Source organism: Mytilus edulis, chromosome 12, assembly GCF_963676685.1.
Source record: "Mytilus edulis chromosome 12, xbMytEdul2.2, whole genome shotgun sequence".
Classification (NCBI taxonomy): domain Eukaryota; kingdom Metazoa; phylum Mollusca; class Bivalvia; order Mytilida; family Mytilidae; genus Mytilus; species Mytilus edulis.
The window spans coordinates 68,202,092-68,216,646 of record NC_092355.1 but is presented as its reverse complement, the minus strand read 5'-3'; the positions used below and the strand labels follow the sequence as shown (position 1 = coordinate 68,216,646).

General features: G+C 34.9%; 1 protein-coding gene across 1 annotated transcript in view; it reads right to left on the bottom strand.

Moving 5' to 3' along the window:
* Window positions 1–14,555, bottom strand: part of LOC139497798 (uncharacterized) — a 112,253-nt gene that overhangs the window by 81,418 nt on the left and 16,280 nt on the right. Inside the window, exon 2 of the mRNA XM_071286032.1 lies at window positions 5,733–5,756. The gene's annotated coding sequence lies outside the window, so the exon portion shown is untranslated. The remainder of the gene's footprint in view (window positions 1–5,732; window positions 5,757–14,555) is intronic.

Below are 14,555 nucleotides of genomic sequence, written 5' to 3'. Positions count from 1 at the left end.
AGTGGCTGTAGTGAGAAGCTGTGTATTCTACATACAGGGTGTGACTCTTTCCAGACAGGATCTATATAACGTAGTGGCTGTAGTTAGAAGCTGTGTACCATATTTGTGTTTCCTTCATTGTTGTAGTAGGCTGTTCGTTTTTCTTTTGAAATGTTTCACATTTTATCATAGCAAGGCTTTTTATAGATGATTATATGGTATGGGTTTTGCTCATTGTGGAAGGCTGTTGAACGACCTGTAATTGTTTATTTCTTTGTCCAATGGTCTAGGATTAATTGCTTCATTGTTAATCATACCACATCTCCTAATTATTATATGGTATGGGTTTTGCTCATTGTTGAAGGCTATTGGACAACCTGTAATTATTTATATCTTTGTCCTATGGTCTAGGAATAATTGTATCATTGTTAATCATACCACATCTCCTAATTATTATATGGTATGAGTTTTGCTCATTGTTGAAGTCAGGGGTTAAAAAATGTTGTTACAGCTAACTAGCCCAGGACTTATTGGCAGCAGGATTTTACTAGCCCTGTTTGAAGAACTGCTAGCCCATCAAAACCGACCTACTAGCCCATGTGTGCCTTACAAATCAGAGTTTGCTGCATAATACAGGATGGGTGTCATGTTTTGAAGGGGACATTATACACTGTATTAAACTAGTTCATTTTTATCTCTTGTAGTGCTATGGGTCATTAAATATTTTCTGGCAGAGAAAACATGTTCATTGGTTTTATCGTGTGAAACAAGTGGTTTAATTATTATATTTGTAGTCCACACATACAAGGGAGACCTTTTATTGACGTGCTCGGGGAAACACTGGCAATATTCGCAGAACATGGTCTCGGATTTTCATCCCAGCGCCACAGCCGACCTTACCTAGAGGAATCTTTCTGTCCATGTCACTAGATATGTTCTTTTCCGCTTTTCCCTATCGTTTTTACATTTTTTTTGGATGAATTTTCAGCCTCATTAAGTATCCCCTTCATCTACCGATTTTTGCTTTGAAACTGACGAAGTAAATCAGGCGCCCGTTCTAAAATGTTTTGAAATATATATTTTGTTGTATTGTTTCGTGTTCAACAGTTGTCTGACAAGACCAATACATAATAACCAGTACCTTTAATTGAAATCTCGACAAAGGCAATTATGTACAATACCCCCTGTACTGAGAAAACGATATTGGAAGTATGAGATATTGCGATCAATAGATGATACCTGGCCACCCTGAGTTATTTGTTCTATTTTTAAAACATGTCACTGTACAACATTCAATATCGTAGCGGCTACGTAGTGCTACATAGATTTTTGTCTACTGAACAAGTAGCTAGCCTAGCTGCTATCAATATCTATGTTGCAGCTACATTTTTGTAGGCTAGCTACACGTTCAATAGTCATAAATCTGCATATCCCTAAGTAGCCACTACGATATTGAACGCAACCCTGGACCTGTACAAACCCAAATCCGGGATGACGTAATTGAATCTGATTTGCTAAGATAGAATAGGGATGAAGGGATTTTCCACTATCTATTTTGGAAATGCCAAGAATTTTTTGTTACTAGTCCGTCGGGCATATTGGGTTGAAAGTTTAGATTGCCTGAGGCGTAAATGCTCTAGTCCCGGGCGTCGGGCTAGGGGATTTTTTAACCCCTGTGAAGGCTATTAGACGACCTGTAATTGTTAATTATATCTTTGTCCTATGGTCTAGGAATAATTGTATCACTGTTAATCATACCACATCTCCTAATTATTATATGGTACAGGGGTTAAAAAATCCACTAGTTCGACGCCCGGGACTAGAGCATTTACGCCTCAGGCAATCTAAACTTTTAACCCAATATGCCCGACAGACTAGTAACAAAAAATTCTTGGCGTTTCCAAAATAGATAGTGGAAAATCCCTTCATCCCTATTCTATCTTAGCAAATCAGATTCAATTACGTCATCCCGGATTTGGGTTTGTACAGGTCCAGGGTTGCGTTCAATATCGTAGTGGCTACTTAGGGATACGCAGATTTATGACTATTGAACGTGTAGCTAGCCTAGCTGCAACATAGATATTGATAGCAGCTAGGCTAGCTACTTGCTCAGTAAACAAAAATCTATGTAGCACTACGTAGCCGCTACGATATTGAATGCAACCCTGTTGTACAGTTACATGTTTTAAAAATAGAACAAATAACTCAGGGTGGCCAGGTATCATCTATTGATCGCAATATCTCATACTTCCAATATCGTTTTCTCAGTACAGGGGGTATTGTACATTGCTTCTGTCGAGATTTCAATTAAAGGTACTGGTTATTATGTATTGGTCTTGTCGGACAACTGTTGAACACGAAACAATACAACAAAATATATATTTCAAAACATTTTAGAACGGGCGCCTGATTTACTTCGTCAGTTTCAAAGCAAAAATCGGTAGATGGAGGGGATACTAATGAGGCTGAAAATTCATCCAAAAAAAATGTAAAAACGATAGGGAAAAGCGGAAAAGAACACATCTAGTGACATGGACAGAAAGAATTTCCTCTAGGTAAGGTCGGCTGTGGCGCTGGGATGAAAATCCGAGACCATGTTCTGCGAATATTGCCAGTGTTTCCCCGAGCACGTCAATAAAAGGTCTCCCTTGTATGTGTGGACAACAAATATAATAATTAAACCACTTGTTTCACACGATAAAACCAATGAACATGTTTTCTCTGCCAGAAAATATTTAATGACCCATAGTACTACAACGGATAATAAAGGGCTGCGCTTTAGCGCATGATACGCCCGTTGCTCTTTTAACTTGTCTTTTATACTTTAAATGAATTTATATGATCAACTAGAAATAGTGTGAGCCCTGTCAAATAACCCCCCCCCCCCTCCAAATAATAAATAAAAATGCACAAAAAAATTGGCACTATTAAGGCTACCTCAAATTTAACTAAGTTTGTTGTCTTTAATTTTTCATCCATACATAAAATTTTGTGAAAGTGTTAGTTATTGTCCCAAAACTGGAAAAATCCCCCCTTTTTTAAGCATAAAAATTCATAACACGGAAATGTAAAATCTGAAATTTATAAAAATTGAAAGGGAGCTTATATCAATAGATATAAACAATTCACCAAAGTTTCATGGACATTGGTGAAAGCCTTTTTGAGTTATTGTCCGAAGTGTTAAAAATCACCCTTTTTTTATGAATAAAGCCCCATAAATCCAAAACTTAAAATCTGAAATTTATAAAAATTGAAAGGGAGCTTACATTAATAGATATAAACAATTCACCAAAGTTTCATGGACATTGGTGAAAGCCTTTTTGAGTTATTGTCCGAAGTGTTAAAAATCACCCTTTTTTTATGAATAAAGCCCCATAAATCCAAAACTTAAAATCTGAAATTTATAAAAATTGAAAGGGAGCTTACATCAATAGATATAAACAATTCACCAAAGTTTCATGGACATTGGTGAAAGCCTTTTTGAGTTATTGTCCGAAGTGTTGAAAATCCCCCCTTTTTTATGAATAAAGCCCCATAAATCCAAAACTTAAAATCTGAAATTAAAAAAAAACGAAAGGGAGCTTACATCAATAGATATAAACAATTCACCAAAGTTTCATGGACATTGGTGAAAGCCTTTTTGAGTTATTGTCCGAAGTGTTGAAAATCCCCCCTTTTTTATGAATAAAGCCCCATAAATCCAAAACTTAAAATCTGAAATTAAAAAAAAACAAAAGGGAGCTTACGTCAATAGATATAAACAATTCACCAAAGTTTCATGGAAATTGGTGTAGGTGTTTTTGAGTTATTGTCCGAAGTGTGGACGACGGACGGACGGACGGACGGACGGACAGACAACGGTATACCATAATACGTCCCGTCCCGGGCGTATAAAAATGAACTAGTTTAATACAGTGTATAATGTCCCCTTCAAAACATGACACCCACCCTGTATTATGCAGCAAACTCTGATTTGTAAGGCACACATGGGCTAGCAGGTTGGTTTTGATGGGCTAGCAGTTCTTCAAACAGGGCTAGTAAAATCCTGCTGCCAATAAGTCCTGGGCTAGTTAGCTGTAACAACATTTTTTAACCCCTGTGGTATGGGTTTTGATCATTGTTGAAGGCTATTAGACGACCTGTAATTGTTTATATCTTTGTCCTATGGTCTAGGAATAATTGTATCATTGTTAATCATACCGCATCTCCTAATTATCATATGGTATGGATTTTGATCATTGTTGAAGGCTATTAGACGACCTGTAATTGTTTATATCTTTGTCCTATGGTCTAGGAATAATTGTATCATTGTAAATCATACCACATCTCCTAATTATTATATGGTATGGATTTTGATCATTGTTGAAGGCTGTTAGACGACCTGTCATTGTTTATATCTTTGTCCTATGGTCTAGGAATAATTGTATCATTGTTAATCATACCACATCTCCTAATTATTATATGGTATGGATTTTGATCATTGTTGAAGGCTATTAGACGACCTGTAATTGTTTATATCTTTGTCCTATGGTCTAGGAATAATTGTATCATTGTAAATCATACCACATCTCCTAATTATTATATGGTATGAATTTTGATCATTGTTGAAGGCTGTTAGACGACCTGTAATTGTTTATATCTTTGTCCTATGGTCTAGGAATAATTGTATCATTGTTAATCATACCACATCTCCTAATTATTATTATATGGTATGGATTTTGATCATTGTTGAAGGCTATTAGACGACCTGTAATTGTTTATATCTTTGTCCTATGGTCTAGGAATAATTGTATCATTGTAAATCATACCACATCTCCTAATTATTATATGGTATGGATTTTGATCACTGTTGAAGGCTGTTAGACGACCTGTAATTGTTTATATCTTTGTCCTATGGTCTAGGAATAATTGTATCATTGTAAATCATACCACATCTCCTAATTATTATATGGTATGGATTTTGATCATTGTTGAAGGCTATTAGACGACCTGTAATTGTTTATATCTTTGTCCTATGGTCTAGGAATAATTGTATCATTGTAAATCATACCACATCTCCTAATTATTATATGGTATGGATTTTGATCATTGTTGAAGGCTGTTAGACGACCTGTAATTGTTTATATCTTTGTCCTATGGTCTAGGAATAATTGTATCATTGTTAATCATACCACATCTCCTAATTATTATATGGTATGGGTTTTGCTCATTGTGGAAGGCTGTTAGACGACCTGTAATTGTTTATATCTTTGTCCTATGGTCTAGGAATAATTGTATCATTGTTAATCATACCACATCTTCTAATTATTATATGGTATGGGTTTTGCTCATTGTTGAAGGCTTTTAGACGACCTGTAATTGTTTATATCTTTGTCCTATGGTCTAGGAATAATTGTATCATTGTTAATCATACCACATCTAATTATTATATGGTATGAGTTTTGCTCATTGTGGAAGGCTGTTGAACGACCTGTAATTGTTTAAATCTTTGTCCTATGGTCTAGGATTAATTGCTTCATTGTTAATCATACCACAACTCCTTATTTTGAGATCTTTTCAAGATTTGGGTTTTATAAAAAGGTCGGCATTTAAGAAACACATAAAAAATATCAAGTAACAGTTTCTTAAAACATTATCAATAATAAACTAGACCAGTCACATTAAATTTAATCATTTTTTTGTTTATTCTGTATGTGCCTGTCTACAGCCAGGACCTATAACAAATGACAAGGAGACTATTAAGTAAATCTTACCTCATTCCAACTTTCCATTATAGCCTAAAAATAGAAAAGAAAATTTATATTTAATATATACTGTTGAGTTTTAATTGAGGTATTTGTGTTATTGCCAATTGAAAAAAACATGATCACTATGGATGGTAAAATACTGACCTAATATTTTCATCTTCTTATTTCATTCAAATAATATATAATAGCATTGAAACAGTAATTTATCTCAACTTTTCTGCACTATTTAAAGTTTAATAATGAACTGAACTCAAAACCTTGAAGATCTGGATTCCTGAATGAGGTACAAATGTATTCTACAAGCAGGGTGTGACTGAATGAGGTACAAATGTATTCTACAAGCAGGTTGTGACTGAATGAGGTACAAATGTATTCTACAAGCAGGGTGTGACTGAATGAGGTACAAATGTATTCTACAAGCAGTGTGTGACTGAATGAGGTACAAATGTATTCTGCAAGCAGGGTGTGACTGAATGAGGTAAATATGTATTCTGCAAGCAGGGTGTGACTTTTTCCATCAAACACCAGAACATCTATTGCACTTTCCCAGGTCTAAGTTCCCAGGTCTAAGAATGTCAAAAGTTTTATTTACCAGCATAAAGACACACATAAAGAACAATATTAAATATCATATTGCAGCTTCTCGAAACACTGTCTATAATCAACTAGATCAGTCACATTAAATTCAATCATTTTTTATTCTGTATGTGCCTGTTGAAAGACAGGACCTATAACGTAGTGGCTGTATTTAGAAGCTGTGTATTCTACATCCAGGGTGTGACTCTTTCCACAGACAGGACCTATGTAACGTAGTGGCTGTAGTTAGAAGCTGTGTATTCTACATACAGGGTGTGACTCTTTCCACAGACAGGACCTATATAACGTAGTGGCTGTAGTTAGAAGCTGTGTACCATATTTGTTTTTCCTTCATTGTTGTAGTAGGCTGTTGATTTTTTCTTTTGAAATGTTTCACATTTTATCATACCAAGGCTATTTATAGATGATTATATGGTATGGGTTTTGCTCATTGTTGAAGGCTGTTGGACAAACTGTAATTGTTTATATCATTATTCTTTAGTCTAGGGATACGTGTATCATTGTTATTCATCACATGAACTTTCATGAACATTTTCTTTATACAATGAATTTGAATAATTTTTAACTATTGGGCAACAGAAAGAAGTTGCACAGCATAAACAACAAGAATGTGTCCTAAGTACACGGATGCCCATTCCGCATTATAATGTTCTATGTTCAGTGGACCGTGAACTGGGAGTAATCTTAATTTAGAAAGATCATATCATAAGGAACATGTATACTAAGTTTCAAGTTGATTGGACTTCAAGTTCATCAAAAACTTTAACCTGAAGTAGGACAGACGGACCAACGGACGGAAGATCAGACGAACAGACGGACCCACAGATCAAAAAACATAATGCCCATAAATGGAGCATAAAAATTGCTAACATTCTACAAATCAACATTTTCAAGCTGTTCATCAAATATAAAATCATTCCCTTCCATAGAAGCCAAGAAAGAGAAATTTTCATTGTACAATGAGTGTTGTATAATTTCAAACTATCAACCAATAGGAAGTGGATGTACGACAGATGTGAAAACATGAAGTGGCTGTATGACAGATATGAAAACAGGAAGCGGATGTATGACAGATATGAAAACAGGAAGCGGATGTATGACAGATGCGAAACCAGGAAGTGGATGTATTACAGATGTGAAAACAGGAAGTGGCTGTATGGCAGATGTGAAAACAGGAAGTGACTGTACGGCAGATGTGAAAAAAAGGAAGTGGCTGTATGGCATATGTGAAAACTATCTACTCTGACTCTGTATTGATTTACCTCATTTTGGAGAAGCAGCAAATATTAATTTTCAAGTCTTTGGTTTAACTGTCCAGGGTTTAAACCCACCACCTCCCACACTAAAAGTTAACACAATACTACAACACCGTGAAGATCTTTGGTTTAACTGTCCAGGGTTCAAACCCACCACCTCCCACACTAAAAGTTAACACAATACTACAACACCATGAAGATCTTTGGTTTAACTGTCCAGGGTTCAAACCGACCACCTCCCACACTAAAGGTGAACACAATACCACAACACCATGAAGATCTTTGGTTTAACTGTCCAGGGTTTAAACCCACCACCTCCCACACTAAAAATTAACACAATACTACAACACCGTGAAGATCTTTGGTTTAACTGTCCAGGGTTCAAACCGACCACCTCCCACACTAAAGGTGAACACAATACCACAACACCATGAAGATCTTTGGTTTAACTGTCCACGGTTTAAACCCACCACCTTCCACACTAAAAGTTAACCATGTTAACACAATACCACAACACAATGAAGATCTTTGGTTTAACTGTCCAGGGTTTAAACCCATTACCTCCCACACTAAAAGTTAACACAATACTACAACACCATGAAGATCTTTGGTTTAACTGACCAGGGTTTAAACCCACCAACTCCCACACTAAAGGTTAACACAATACCACAACACCGTGAAGATCTTTGATTGAACTGTCCAGGGTTCCAACCCACCACCTCCCACACTAAAAGTTAACACAATACCACAACACCGTGAAGATCTTTGGTTGAACTGTCCAGGGTTCAAACCCACCACCTCCCACACTAAAAGTTAACACAATACCACAACACCGTGAAGATCTTTGGTTGAACTGTCCAGGGTTCAAACCCACCACCTCCCACTAAAAGTTAACACAATACCACAACACCATGAAGATCATCGAGGCAGTCTTTATGGATTGATTTGTTTTGTTCTCTTAAAAAAACATATATTATACAATACATACTAATAAATAAATACTGATGAATGTACTTCTGAGGTCAGCCTAATTTATAAGTAACGTTGTGTCGTCATCTAAAGCATCTGTGAAAAATAACTATAAATCATATTTACTTGTTTAAGCCCAATATATAAGTAACATTGAAGTATGACTAAAAAATACTTCATTTGTACTTGTTATGAATGTTTCTTATAAACATATCAATGTGTGTGTGTTATCTCCCTTTTTCAATAAAATAAACTTACAGTTATAAGTTATATGGTTCGCTATTGACCCCCTACGGATCCATAGAGGGTTAGTAAAATCCATAGGGGCTGAGGCCGAAGGGGGTAAGTAGTGAACCATATATACGATATAACAAATTTATCGCACATGGGACTTCTCCTGCTGCGTTTTGTATAATCAAAGTGCTGGATAGCACCTCTGGAAAGTTTGCAACTGTAGCTGCGTATTATTCCAAAAAGGTTATAGACATGTATTATTTCAAAAATGTATTTCATCACACCTGGATGTTTTAAATTAAACCATTGTCTCGTCAGTAATTATCAAAAATAACTTTTTTCATGTTTGTCATAAAAAGTTTTGATATTTTCTATTGCAACCTAAAAACTCTAGATCTAAAATATTGAAATATACAGAAAGCTCTGTTAGGCCAATTAAAATTAATTGCTAGATTTTCATCCCCGCCCGCCCCTCTGAAATCGTCCCGCCCCGATTTTTTTTATTTAACAAAAATACGATTTCCGGATTTTGGTCATGTCCGTTACCAGGAACCATCGATAATTTCGTTTCATTCGAAACTTCCTGTTTCAAATTTCTTTTTTGTATTTCTTCGCCGGAGTAATCCCCTCGAAAATGATTAAGTCGAAATATTCTGCTGCTCTATGATGACAACATGATCTACCGAGAATAGAGATTGATAACGAGAAGGGCATGAAATATTCGAGTTACGAGTAAAACGCCTTGTCCTTGAACGCAAATTGCGGTAGTCACCGGTAGTCACAAGTGAATCGAAAATCATGTTTTTTTCTTTATTTATACAATGACTTTGTGTCAGGAAATTTGGACTGTGAATGGTATCCAAAGCGCAAGAATCGTAGAACAAATTCATGACTGGATTAAAGAAATTGACACAAGCACGAACTTGTTTGAATTATGACCGTATATTGGGAAAAAAATGTCAACAAACACGCATTTTAATTAAACAAGCCCTTTTATTCACCCATGGCTTTTGTTTTTGTTGATAAACAGCAAACACCCTTTGTTACTGTCCCTACCATCAATTTAGTCATTAAGCCACAACTAATTTTTTGGTTAACTTCATGTTTTACATCATAATTTCTTTCAACACTGAGTTTACATTTTATGCTGTACTCGTAATACTTGTGTTGCATACAATTGTACCAAAACATTTAATCGATTTTATGACGACTACAAACCATTGCTTATCAAGCAAAATACATGTGGTGTAGGTATACTAGTAGTCTAACTGAAGACTGAAGAGAGCATTTCTCTTCTTTTTGATGTCTACTATAAATAGGTTTCTACAGCGGCAATTGCATGTATAACAGTGGTTGCCAATCAGGGATTTTTATTTAAGAGTTTGAAAAATAGTGTAGGATTCCTTATACAGCATGTATATACATTATACAAGCTTGTTTCCCACTAGCATATACCCCGCGGTATGAAAAACTCATGACGAGGGTTTCATATGAAATAAAATTTAAAAAATAAAATCCTCCCACCCGCCCCATTTTTTTCAAAAATTTGGATGAAAATCTACTAATTAATTTTAGTTGGCCTTAATTTCTTTTTTAAGTACCCATGCCATGTCAACATCAAGGGCCTGTGAATTAGTATTTTTCTATTGGTTTAGATCCTTCATATTTGTTTTTGGTAAATTAACACGTAAGTTTTTTTGTTTGAATTGCTCCACATATTTCCTATCGGGGCCTTTTATAGCTTTCTACATGTATATGGTACAAATATTTCTCATTATTGACGACCATATGGTGGCCTTTAGTTATCAAAACATTTTCCTCCTTTGAACTCTTTTGGATAGCATTGGTTCTTTGCAAAAAATACCGCATCCTTTTTTATAAATAAGACAGTAACAGTAACTTAAATCAATACAACTGTAATGAAAGCGAATTTATATTAAAGGCTTTTATCAAAAATAGGGAACGTGTCCATGGGACACAAATGATGCCCCCGCTAGCATTAATGTTATAAAGGGTCACAACTCAAGAACTGTAAATGTGACGCTACCAAAATGTGTACTTGATCTGAGTTATGGGGTAATAAGCATTGTGTATACATTCTAATTACACAGTATTGCGCAATAGATTTGTAAGATATTGACATTTGATTTGTGTCAGAAACCTATATATTAAGTCAAAAATTTGATCGCAATCCAAATTCAGAGCTACATGTATATCAAGCTCGAATGTTGTGTCCATACTTGCCCCAACTGTTCAGGGTCTCGACCTCTGCGGTCGTATAAAGATGTGTCAAGCGGAGCATCTGGTTCCATTTGTAACAAGGCACAACCCTAGAGCAGTTAAATTACTCCACCAAAATTCAAACTTTATCTTTGTTTTATTGTTAAAAGTATTACAATGTATAAGTTTCATAACATTTGGTTGAGCGAACTAAAGTTAGATAACTGAAACGAAAATATTCAGCAATTTATTACATATGTAAAGGGACATAACTCTAAAATGGTATAACTATCGCCACCAAAATTCAAACTTGATCAGTGTTTGTGGTAATGAGCATTGTGTATAAGATTCATAGCATTTGGTTAAGACAAACTAAAGTTAGAGAACAGAAACTAAAATTTCCAGCATATTTCCTATTTGTAAAGTAGCATAAAACGCTAGAATGGTAAAAGTGACGCAACTAAAATTCAAACTTGACTTGTGAATTGTGTTTATAATCATTACGTATAAGTTTCATACAATTTGGTTCAGGCAAACTAAAGTACGAAAACAGAAACGAATTTTGGGATGTACCGAGGTACATGTACATACAAGTAAGGGAAGGAGGTACATACTTACAGCAGAACAAGGATAAAACTCAATACGGTGGGAGCATAACAACAGCAGTATGACCACAGGAATAAAAAGTTTATAATCACTAGATTCATAGAGGTGCTTATAACCTGGAACACATTTTAGTTGCTGTTGTGAAATTAAGCATGGTCTTATGAGTAAATTACATTTGAGAATTTCTGTTTTAAGCCATTCATTTGATATAGTAAGGTAATCATTGCCTCTGTGTTTGGATGACAATGCAATTGAAATCTATGTATATAGGGCATGGTATGCCTTCAAACTTTTCAAGATGCACAGGTTTGTCTGTCATCTATCTAAATTTTGAGGTGAAATTGATGCAGCCATTTTAGCCAAAGGGTACACATCATGAACCTTAATCATTTCTACAGAACTTGTCTTGATACCCTGAGCTATAATATTCGAAGAAGTAGATGCTGACTCGGTTGCTTTTAATACAGATGCTATATGATACAAATTTACAATAATACACCAGAAGTGGTATAATGTAAATTATTGGAAGAAGACTGAAGAAGAACTGACGTTGGGTCAAAGTTTTTCTGCTGTAAGTTTGATCCACTTGAGCATGCTGAACGAGTAAAGTTCCTTATATCCACATTGGAATGTGAAACAATTAGTAATTAGATAACGGAATTAAGTTTTCAAATGATTTTTGGCATCAAAATTTTTCGATCGATGTTTAGACAAAAACAATGCATTTTAAAAAATTTTTTTAATCAAAGCGAGTATTTACCTTTACTCGTCCTTGGCGTGAGACGTTAGACATATGATATAATTTTTTTATAATTATCGAGTATTTTATATTCTTTCACCTGTGTTTTGTTTAAACCAGAGACATATATACATATATATGTCTCTGTTTAAACAAACCGTTATCACTTTTCAATTATCCGACAGCTTGGTCAAAATGTCAACTTGTTCTCGCATTTTAATCAGTCATTCCCGATTCTTTCGATACACTCAGGATTTTACCACGTTTACGTAGACTACGTACATATAGTAAACAGGTAAAAGTAGAGAAGGAAAATGTTCATTCATGAAATATTCATGAATGAATGAAAACGTAATCTCGCGTAGATTTCTTGTGATTTTCTCTTCAGCGCATGGCAGATCCGAGAAGTAGTGTTTGTGATACTCATTTTTTAAAATGAAGTTAAATTCATCTGAATCGTCTGTGAACATTCATTTCTTTTTTATTCAAGCTGTAATCTTTTCATTCAAAACAGTAGTTACTCAAAATTTTAAAAGAATCTTCCAGGAATTAGAACTCAAACACTAGTACTACACCATCTCGGAGCAGAATATATTGCGATAATCTGTCAACAGGAAGTTTGAGGCCGACGCCTAAGGGAAGTAGCAATAGCCAGCTGAGCTATAGCTATATTTCCAAAAATAAGCAATGAAATACAACAACATCAATAGATGACGTCACTATTGACAATAGACAGAGGTCAAGAACCCATATGAAATTCACTAACCAAATCCATAGGGGGTCACCATGAAACGGCGTTAAACCAAACCAAACCAAAAAAAAAAAGGTATAATGTGCAATTAAATCCTAAATTTAATGGCCCGCTTCATAAAAATGAAGACCTTATCATATGAGGTTATTTTTGAATCGTTGACTATATACTAACCTGTACACATCTCCATTCTTGCTTTGTTGGGTTGCTCATTGACATATATCTCACTTATTTTTCTACAGCACAAGTTCAATGCTTATATTTGAAGACAAATAACATTGTAATGATGTTATCACATTCTTTGTGTCTTGTTTACTTTAAAACATTGGTGGTATTTTGAATGTAAAAACTATATGTTGATTATCTCCCCTTATAGAGTTTGAACATTTTACATTATCTCCCCATATAGAGTTTAAACATTTTACAGTTACCTGATCTCCCCTTATAGAGTTTGAACATTTAACATTATCTCCCCTTATAGAGTTTGAATATTTTACATTATCTCCCCCTATAGAGTTTGAACATTTTACATTATCTCCCCTTACCATGCTTATAGAGTTTGAATATTTTACATTATCTCCCCCTATAGAGTTTGAACATTTTACATTATCTCCCCTTACCATGCTTATAGATTTTGAACATTTTACATTATCTCCCCTTACCATGCTTATAGAGTTTGAATATTTTACATTATCTCCCCTTATAGAGTTTGAACATTTAACATTATCTCCCCTTATAGAGTTTAAGGTGGCAGGTACCAGTTTTGGTGTACCAGAACATGTGTCCCACGCAGAAATTTTGTTATAGTTAAGTATTGAGGTATATAATTGCATCATGTGGACTGAAAAAATAAATGAATGTAAATTCTAGGCTATTGTACTACACAAGTAAGTAGTTGCATACACAGGTTGGGGATTTCCTTCACATATAGGTCCAATCAGATGTCAAAATTGTGGTCTCCTCACTTGACGGCATCCAATCACAGTGGGGGAAAAATTCAGTTTTATGTAAACAAAAATATCTTGAGATTTTGATGGTAAGGATAGGTTCGGACAAGGCTCTAATTCACTGAATATCCTTTCTCTCTTGAATTTTGGCTAAAATTCTTGTCGGCTTTTAGCAGGATTTTGCAGGTGAGGATTAGATTGGTATCAGAGCATCACATTTTTTGCCTTATTTGCAATGCATTTATAAATTTTTAAATTTTCATGCTGGACAGACACCCAAATTTATAGGTTTTCTATATATTAACATAAGCACGCACACATCTTAGTTCCTTGAAACCATACATTTTATTTGTATATAAGCTTGAATGAATTTTCAAGAAAATAAAATCATAAATCCATGAAATTCTAAAGATTTATTGTAAAATAACTGGTTTCTGCCACCTAAACATTTTACATTATCTCCCCCTATAGAGTTTGAACATTTTACATTATCTCCCCCTATAGAGTTTG